Here is an 8,938-nt window from a genome sequence, read left to right as displayed (position 1 = left end):
TAGCTGGAGGCTGTTTCAGTGTGGCACGGCCCCACTATTCAGGGCTTCCTACTTGCTGCCATGTAGCTTGGCTATCTCAGACAGTGCTCCTCGACACATTTTTGGTTTTTGACCTCTTTAGTGAGAAAGAGAAGAAAAAATAAAACCTGTGAACCTGGCATGTTCCTGCTTGAATATACAGAGGCAAATTTACTGAGATTCATGAAACATCTCACTGTCAGGATGAGATCTTCACTGTGGTACCTGGTGTTTATTCATTATATTAAGTAAATGAATAATCCATACCTGACGCAAAAGCATAGGCATTGTCGTACATATTACTTGTGTTCACCAGTCTCTGGTTCTCCTCTCTTTCCAGGCACATGGAGGACTAAACCACCCAGCCTTTTGTAGTTGGGAAGGGCCATTGTCTGGTTTATGCCAACGGGGTGTGAGCTGAAATGACACCTATGATTCCTTGGCTGAAGTGCTGAAGCACTGAAGAGAAGGCGATATATCCATTCTCTCTTTTTTCCTGCCGAGAAGACCAAAGGAGTTAGAGTTCTAGATGCTGCAGCTGAAGATGGTAGACAGTCCATCAGCCTGGATCCTTGAGCGACAGATGAAGCAGAATTCCCTGCCCCCCACTACACACACACATTACTACATTTGACTTGCAATGGACACGTAGCGTATGCAAGAAATAATTTTTTTGTGTGCATTCAACTTTGGGATCTGGGGGTTAATTTGTTATCAGAGTACAATCTAAAGTAACTAATTCTAACTAATAAAATTATCTCATAAATATTAGTACTATCAAGACTGATCTACAGGTTTCCTGTAGGACCTGTCACTGGAGTTAAGCCAAGGCTGTCTATGGTGAAAGACAGGGGACAAGAGGAATGCTTTCAGAAAAGAGCAGCCATCAAAATTACAAAATTCAAGGGAGCGGGAATACTGCAGTCTATTCTAGGATGGCTGGAGGCAGGGCAGGACTTCCAGGGGATAGTCTCTGGAGGTGCTCATTCCAGGCACACCACACTCCAGAACCAGGCCAACCAAGTAGAGTAGCCTATCCCTCCAGGAGAGAAAGCATTTCAGTAGACTGTCTACCATGACTTCATTGGTTCAGAGCCTATTGGTTGGCAACATGGCTTAAGAGCCCCAGAAAGTGAATGATGTTTCATAGGTTGCTTCAGATGCACATGATGTTAGACCATGAATATTTATTAACTGCTCTGTATTGGTTTTCTTTGCATAGATCCTGAGTGCCAGTTATCCAAATGGGAATTAATATGTACTTACACAGCTCCCATCTAAGTCTCTTAGAAATGCTCCATAAATGAAAAACTAACAACCACAGTGTGAGGGGAGTTGGTGCTGCACTTTTCATTTCTAAACCTGAAAAGATCCAGCTGCCTTATCTAAAACCACGAATGTTTCAGTAAATTGAACAGAGAGAAACTTCGAAAGGAACAGAAGAGAAACTTTTCCTCTTGTCATCACTGATGACATGGTTTGTAATGACTGAAAGTCAGTATTAACGCTTGTCTTCTGCTGGACGACCCGGGGTGGTATTCAGTTGATAGCAGCACAATGAGGTACATAACCAAATTCATCATGGTGCCAAACTACCTTCTTATTAGAACTGGAAGAAAGAAGAAAGGGTGATGGGTTAATTTTCTCATGACTCTTTGGGCTGGAATTGCTGAAGAGTTTATACTTCTCTATAAAATTGTCTTTGCAGAAATCTACCTCTCTGAATTGGTTGGGTGTGCAGAGCCAGTAGTTTGGCAACATTGAGAAGAAAGAGTTCACAGAGACCAAATGAGTTTTTGCTATTTTTGCAGAACTTTTATGCCAATATCTCCCAGGTTTTTAATTTTTACAAGGTAATTATTTTCAAAGTCAAAAAGGTACAGCTTCTCTTACTGAAAACCTCCTGCTGCAAAAGAAATTGGATCTTGTTACAAATTACTTGTCACTCTGTTTCCTCTTTCTGAATTCACTCTGCTGGGCAGGCTAGCTGGAAGATTGAAAACCAGAGCCTCATTCCCAGGTACACTGCTGTAAAATAATTATATCAGATGTTAATGTGGTGAGTCCATTTAAACAGAGATAAATTCCAAATGCAAATAAATTTTTACTATGAATGTAATGCACTTGAAAAGAAAAGGCCTGTGCTTTTAGAATAGAAGTCAGGTTTTTGCAAACCCCCCTCCCATACTGATTAAATAAAGGATTTGGAGAGAGTGAATAGAGTCAGTTGAAAAATAGTAGCAAGACCCATATAATTTCATTAACCAATGTCACCCCAATAAATTTAATTTAAAAAATAAAGAAAAATAATAGCAAGAACCTATCTAGTGGTTCCCTACCTTTTAAATTCATAACAGATGGGAGAGGAGGGAAGAGGTAGACAGGGTAAAGGGGGTCAAATATAAGGGGATTGGGGGAGGGCGAAGTGGATAAAGGGGATCAAATATATGGTAGCTGAAGCCAACTGGACTTTGGGTGGTATTACACAATAGAATATATAAATGTCAAATTATAATGTACACTTGAAAATTATATAATTGTATTAACCAATGTTACCCCAATAAATTTAAAAAAATAAATAAACCCATAACAGAACTTAAAGTATATTTTATTTATGAAAACCCAAACTGCACCTTGCTACTTCGTGAAGTGAAAGAAAAAGCCTCAACTTCTTAAATGTACTATAGTTAACATTCCATTTTTCAGGTCCTCCAAGAGTGCTTTATTCCCAAATGTTGCTGATATAAGAATTCCTGGGAGCCACAATGGCAGGCAAAGCCCTTTGCTCAGAGCCCCAAGGCCTGAGCCAGACCTGGAGCCAGTTCCATCTACTGTGATTATCACAGGCCAGGAGGCATGGAGCCAAGGACAGGTCTTGGCTTATGGAACTGTATGTTATACCTTATGATTGGAAAACATATCCCTGATTTCAGACTTGACCTATGACTGAGGTATAGCACAATGGCTATACAAAGTGGATATCATAGCAAAAGTTAGGAGGCTTGTGCCCCTTTTGCAAGCAACAATTACAATTTCTAAAACCTAAATTGACCTTATAAGTAAATGAATGTAATCTCCGAAAAAATTAGAACTGTACAAATAAACAACAGAAGGAAAGGAGAAAGGAAGTTGGAATGCAAGGGATATTTTTCTAATGTGCCAGGTAAAGGTGGTGTGGACTTAAAATTCTTTCTTCTTTGGGTCCAAACCCACTGTAGAACTAAGTTCTGTAAAGGAATACAAAGAGAATAAAGAAACAGGCTTAATGAGTTCACATAACAGATGGCTCATCCTTGCTGCCCAAAGAAGCACTCCTGATTGAAGGGCGCCATGAACTCTGCTCCCATTTTGCCAGCTCAGGGAGCTGAGACTGACGTGCAGAACGGCAACAGAAACCCTGGGCTTCAGAAGCAGTTCAAGGTCAAGTCAGAACTTGTTTCTGTCCTACCTTTCAAAGCTTTGTTTTTTTTATGAACCGTCCATACTAATGACTGAGCACTGTTGGACAGGGGAGGGCTGAGGCAGGCAACTTTGAGGAGATGCAGTCCAAGACGGACATTTATTAGGAAAGAGGAGGGCTGGTGCTTTTCCTAAGAGGACTGATTAGAGCTGGAAATTCACAGTGTAGCCATTGTGGCTACTCTACCTCCACCCCTCTAAAGCTCACCCCGGCCCCGGGGTTGCCCTAACCAAAATAAATAATGAATGTATAAAGCTCAATAGTGATTCTATTCAGAGTTATGCCCACTCATTTCCAAAGTCCAGGCCAATGTAAAGTCACCTGGGACTTCACTTCTCTTCAAGAAGCTACTGGAATGTCTTCTGAGGCAATTAAATCATGGAACCTGTGCAAATAAGATTTTGATGGAATGAATTAAGTATTCATTCTGACCATCATGCATAAATGAAGTATGGTTCTTTAACATACTAATGATAAGTAATTAATACCTTTCCTTTGTAAAGTATTTATAGTTTACAGAATAGCTTCTCATGAGCCATCCCTTTTATTTTCAGAACACTACGATAGGTAGGACATGCATTATTATTTAAGTGAAAAGAAACCAAGACCTCTTGGAAGTTAAGAGGCTTGCCTTGAGTAACAGAACTATTTGGTATTGGATGTAGGATGAGAACAGTGACTCCAAGTCCAATACTTTTTCCAATCCACCCAGTTGTCTCTATGAAAAATATTTTCCCTTTCTTGAAAGCTTTGAAATTTATAAGTTGTTTTAGTACTTATCATTTCATTTGATGAAAGTAAAAAATAGTGAACACTTGTTAAGTCATTACTAAATTGAGTCATATTGAGTGTCAAGTGCTCAACATAAACTTTCTCTTTCATGAGTTTGTATTATTATCCCCATTTCCATAGATGAGAAAACTGAGCAGAGGTCTTTGTAATTTGCCCAAACACGGCTAGGAAGCAGTGCAGCAGGGATTTGAAAACAGTCAGCATGACTCCAGAGCCTTCATCACAAGGCCATGCAGCATCCCATCCTCACATCCATCTGGTGAGGTAGGCAGGCTTGTGACATCTTTAACTGATGATTGAAGAACCATAGGTCCAGTTGCTAGTAAACAGAATGACCCACAATTCCCAAGATGTTTGGCATCATTTGAGACCATGTTGATTGTTCCAACTGGGAGGCCAAGCTGGAACCAATAGGAATAATCAATAACCAATAGAAATAAATGAAATAACCAATAGAAACCAATCATTCTGCTTTTAGATGGTGTTCTTCTCCTGCTACTCTCCCACACGTGACACCCTTTCTTTCCAATCAGTTAGTTTTTTCTCCACGACAGCACCACTATCACTCCTATTTCTGATAACTAAAAAACATTAAGTTCTTTCTCCTTCATTTCCCATATCCAGTCAATTATCAGAAATTCCTATATCTTTGTTGTGTTTGTTTCTAGAACCTGCTTTTCCCTCTTCTCTCAAATAACTAGACAATAGCCTTTCCAGCTTCAGACACTTCCTATAGTGTGGTCAATCTTGTCCCAAGTCATCCTAAAAGCACAGTTATCCTTGTCACATCGCACCCTAAAAATGGTACACTGTTGTCTATCACAAGCCCTGTTTTTTTAGATTCTCCATTGTTTGTCCTACTTTTTCTATCAATCCATTCTCTCTCCTTTCTCCTCTTCTCAAGTCTGTCTTCTCACAGTCCCCAACACATGTTCATCTCCTCGGCTCTGTGCCTTTGTTGTTATTTTCCATCTTATGTGATTTCTCCTCTCTCGTGAGTATCCCAATATAGACAGCTCTCCAATGTTCTATGACATCTTAGGTTAGTCTTTCTTCTTGGATTCCTATTGTCCCTACAGAAGGTGCCTCAGAATTTGATGTTTAATCTTATTTTCTGTCCTATTATTGAGTTTATGTCCTCCACTAGGCTGTAAGTTCCCCAGGTCAAGGACCTTCTCAGATTTTTTTCATGATCGTCACATCCTGGACATCACAGAGTACTGAACTCAAAGATGAACTCTGTTTGGTTGACTAATTTCATTTGGTGGAGGCAATTGGCATCAGACCAGAAGGTAAACTAGTGCGGCTCTGGTGAACAGTTGAGGGCCTTGTTCTAGAAGGTGTTACTTCTCCAATACTTGATACTAACATCAAATTCAATTGAAGGTCAGGAAATTACAAAAAGGTTGATTCACTTTCTATAGTAGAATTGTCTATTTGCCCACCTTCTTGAGCAGCCGAGGAAGCCACCTTCTCTGCTTCCTTTTCCAGGTCTCAGTAGCTGTTCTCTAAGGGAACATGATAATGGAGGGGGAAGGTACAGGTGAAGTGAGTTATACAAGTAAAAGACCACGGCAAGTAGGATCTGATTTATAATCTCCAAAATAATACATTAAAGAGGAGAAGGTAACTCGATCAGACATTTTAGAATAATTCATGAAACAGTTTTTACCAGAAGAGAAATTGCTGGGTGTTGCTAAGCATTGTTCAGAATCGGCATGTTAAATGGCCATTCATCAAAGTTAAAGTTATTGCAGGCAGGTTTCTGAGACTAGCACTTGGAAATATAATATTGATAATAATAAAGTTAGTATATATGTGCACTCCTGAAAAGTGTGTCACACTTTTTAAACTGCACTGTCAAGCACCATCTTAGGAATTAAATCCTTTTGAGTTGGAAGGAGTAGTGAGGGCTATCTAGTTGAAATAGGGATAACATTTTTTGAATATTATTAATATACTTTTCCCTTTTTATTTCATTGATTGACACTATCCTTTTACCTCCCCATTTTCTCAGACATATAAGCCTATAGCATGAATGCAACAATAACAAGAAAGTTAATGTTGCTGTTATGATAACCAAAAGTAGACTATTATAGGAATAATAGTTGCGAAACTAGGCTTTGTTGAGAGAGAAACAGGATTTTAAAAATTTCTTTAGCTCCCATTTAACATAATAAGAACCAAACCTATAGGTAGGACTCAGATCATAGAACTGTTTCCATGCATGCAAGTACTGGTTCCTATGATGACTAGGCCATGAGACTAGGTACTTCAGGGAAAGATAGGAATGATGAATTATAGAGGCAGGAAGCCTGTCCATTTCTAGTCCTCAAGGACCATGAGAAGAAGGGAAAGACATGCTGGAAAGACACATTGATCTTGATTTACGTCTCTGGGCTGCCCAGAGGGAGAGGTGTGTGACATAAGTTAAAATCAACAGAAAACCTTTCCCTCATTTAAGACTGCATGGAAGCAGGCTCCCCGCACTGATCTGGGAGTGGCCACATCGGAGTCGACGCAGCAGTGCAGAGTGGTTGGGGAGTGGAAGGGCTGGAGTTTAGCTTTTACAAGCCACACTCGGTTTCTGTGTAGTGTGGAAGGAACTCAGAATTTCTTGCATACTCCCAGAGTGGGTGGAGCACAGATGCTAGCTAGAGTTTGGCTAGGGGATATACCAGAGAGGGATGACCATGGGAGGAGAGGGGAAGATGGCACTGTGGTCAATGCTGCATTTCTACAAGTCCTCTCCACTCTGAGAGTAGGGTGAGTGCTTTGGTGACCCTGCTCCTTAGCCTGACCTTCTCCTTTCTGTGTAGGAAAAGGCTTATACGGGCCATGGGACCACATGAGGCAGATGTTACTATCTCCATTTCGCATATGCAGCAACCAAGGTCCAGGGATAAAATATCTCATCCATGGTCAAAAGGCAACTGGATGGCAAAACTACGATGGGAATTAGACCTCCTGACCCAGTCCCATGCTCCTTCTGCAGGGCCATGACCCTGTAGGAGACGCCCCAGTACATGGGCCCACGGAACAATGGTGACAGGTGTTTATGCTTGCAAGTACGCCTTCAGTTTCCTGTGCTCAGACCCCAGACATGTCTTCTCGTCTTCATTGAAGAGAATCCTATAGCTGAAAATGCTCCTTTGTCATGCTTACACCTGATGGCGGCATGGGGGTGGCGCCATTCTACGTGTCTTTCATTATGCCAAATGCTGAAAACGGCATGGAGCTGATAGGACAGCGAATGAGCCAAGTGTTTCTTTTTCCTTCTTTCCTCCCAAGTATCACCTAAAATCAAAATCTTTATTGGCTGCCGCTTTTATCCATCTGCAAAAACACATTAGAAAGAGAAAGAGGTTGGCAACTGACTTCAGGCTTTTCCCCTAGAGTGTTAACTTACCTGACTTTAACCAGATGCTGTGTATCAGCCCGTCTCTCTTCTCCATGCTCTGCATAGAGAAGACAGAAGAAATACAAGGAATGCTTGTTATGTTATGGACTCTCCTCCTCCTCCTCTCTCTCTCTCTCTCTTTCTTCTTCTTCTTCTTCTTCTTCTTCTTCTTCTTCTTCTTCTTCTTCTTCTTCTTCTTCTTCTTCTTCTTCTTCTTCTTCTTCTTCTTCTTCTTTTTTTCTTTTTCCCCCTTTTAATTCCAGGACCGGATATACAAGTTCCAGAAGGGGAATATATATCCCCAGAGTCTGAAATCAAATCTGGAATTCATATCCTCTGTAAATGTACTTTATTAAAAGCAGGAATCAAGAAAGATTTTGGAATTATTTTATTGGAGAGGTTGATTGTGTAGAATGGACTTGGAATTAGGGATAATTTTAGACATGTTTTGCAGTCAGTCAATTCCATGGATGAATGAGAAAACTGGGTATTTTGGCATTAGTTTTATCCTGAAGTCTTTAAAACCAGCCGTTAGCCTGTGTTATCAAGTTGGAAAAGAAAACAGGAGACTGCAATAAGACACATTCTTCTGTGATTGTCACAATCAGGTGAATTGAAAATTTTGTAGGAATACATAGTAGGCATCCAACAATCATTTTGGGGTTAATCTTTGTAAAATTCATTTGCTGACATTGAATGACATTTAGTGTAACCCGAGACCACTGCCAGGGGTGAGAGGTATGAGAGGTCATGTGTATCTGCACGTGCATATGTGTGAAGCAGCTGAAAATATTGGTTAAGGTCCAGCATTGGAATGGGCTGAGGTTGTAAGGGGAGGAAGTGGAGCAAGTCACATGAACTGCACTGGGGCACGCCTGCAGCCTTACTACTGGTGGTTCTCTGGGTAGGAAATGAGGAACTTGTCCAGTGTTCCCATTAGATCCAGTTTTTTATCAGTAAACTATCTCTGAATAGCATTTTCCCATGATTTGGTGTCCTTCCAAATACCATTGCAGCTCACAGTATTTCTGTGATGAAAATGATCATTTCACAGGGGTCAACCAACTCATCAGTGGGAGCAAAGTGATTATGGGATTCACAGTCCGGTAATAAAAGAATTGCTGAGCCCTTTAACTAGTCACAGAGAGGTGGAAGCCACTTGTGACCCAGAAGGCGCCTCTAGACTCTGAGAGGTCCCTCAGCGGGGGTATCAGTGTTCTTGAGCTAATTTAAAGGAGAGCAATTGCTATGTTTGTTAGAAGAATCAG

This window comes from Rousettus aegyptiacus, unplaced genomic scaffold (genome assembly GCF_014176215.1).
Source record: "Rousettus aegyptiacus isolate mRouAeg1 unplaced genomic scaffold, mRouAeg1.p scaffold_m13_p_11, whole genome shotgun sequence".
In the NCBI taxonomy this organism is placed as follows: Eukaryota; Metazoa; Chordata; class Mammalia; order Chiroptera; family Pteropodidae; genus Rousettus; species Rousettus aegyptiacus.
The sequence above is the reverse complement of the archived record's forward strand: the minus strand, read 5'-3'. Positions refer to the sequence as shown.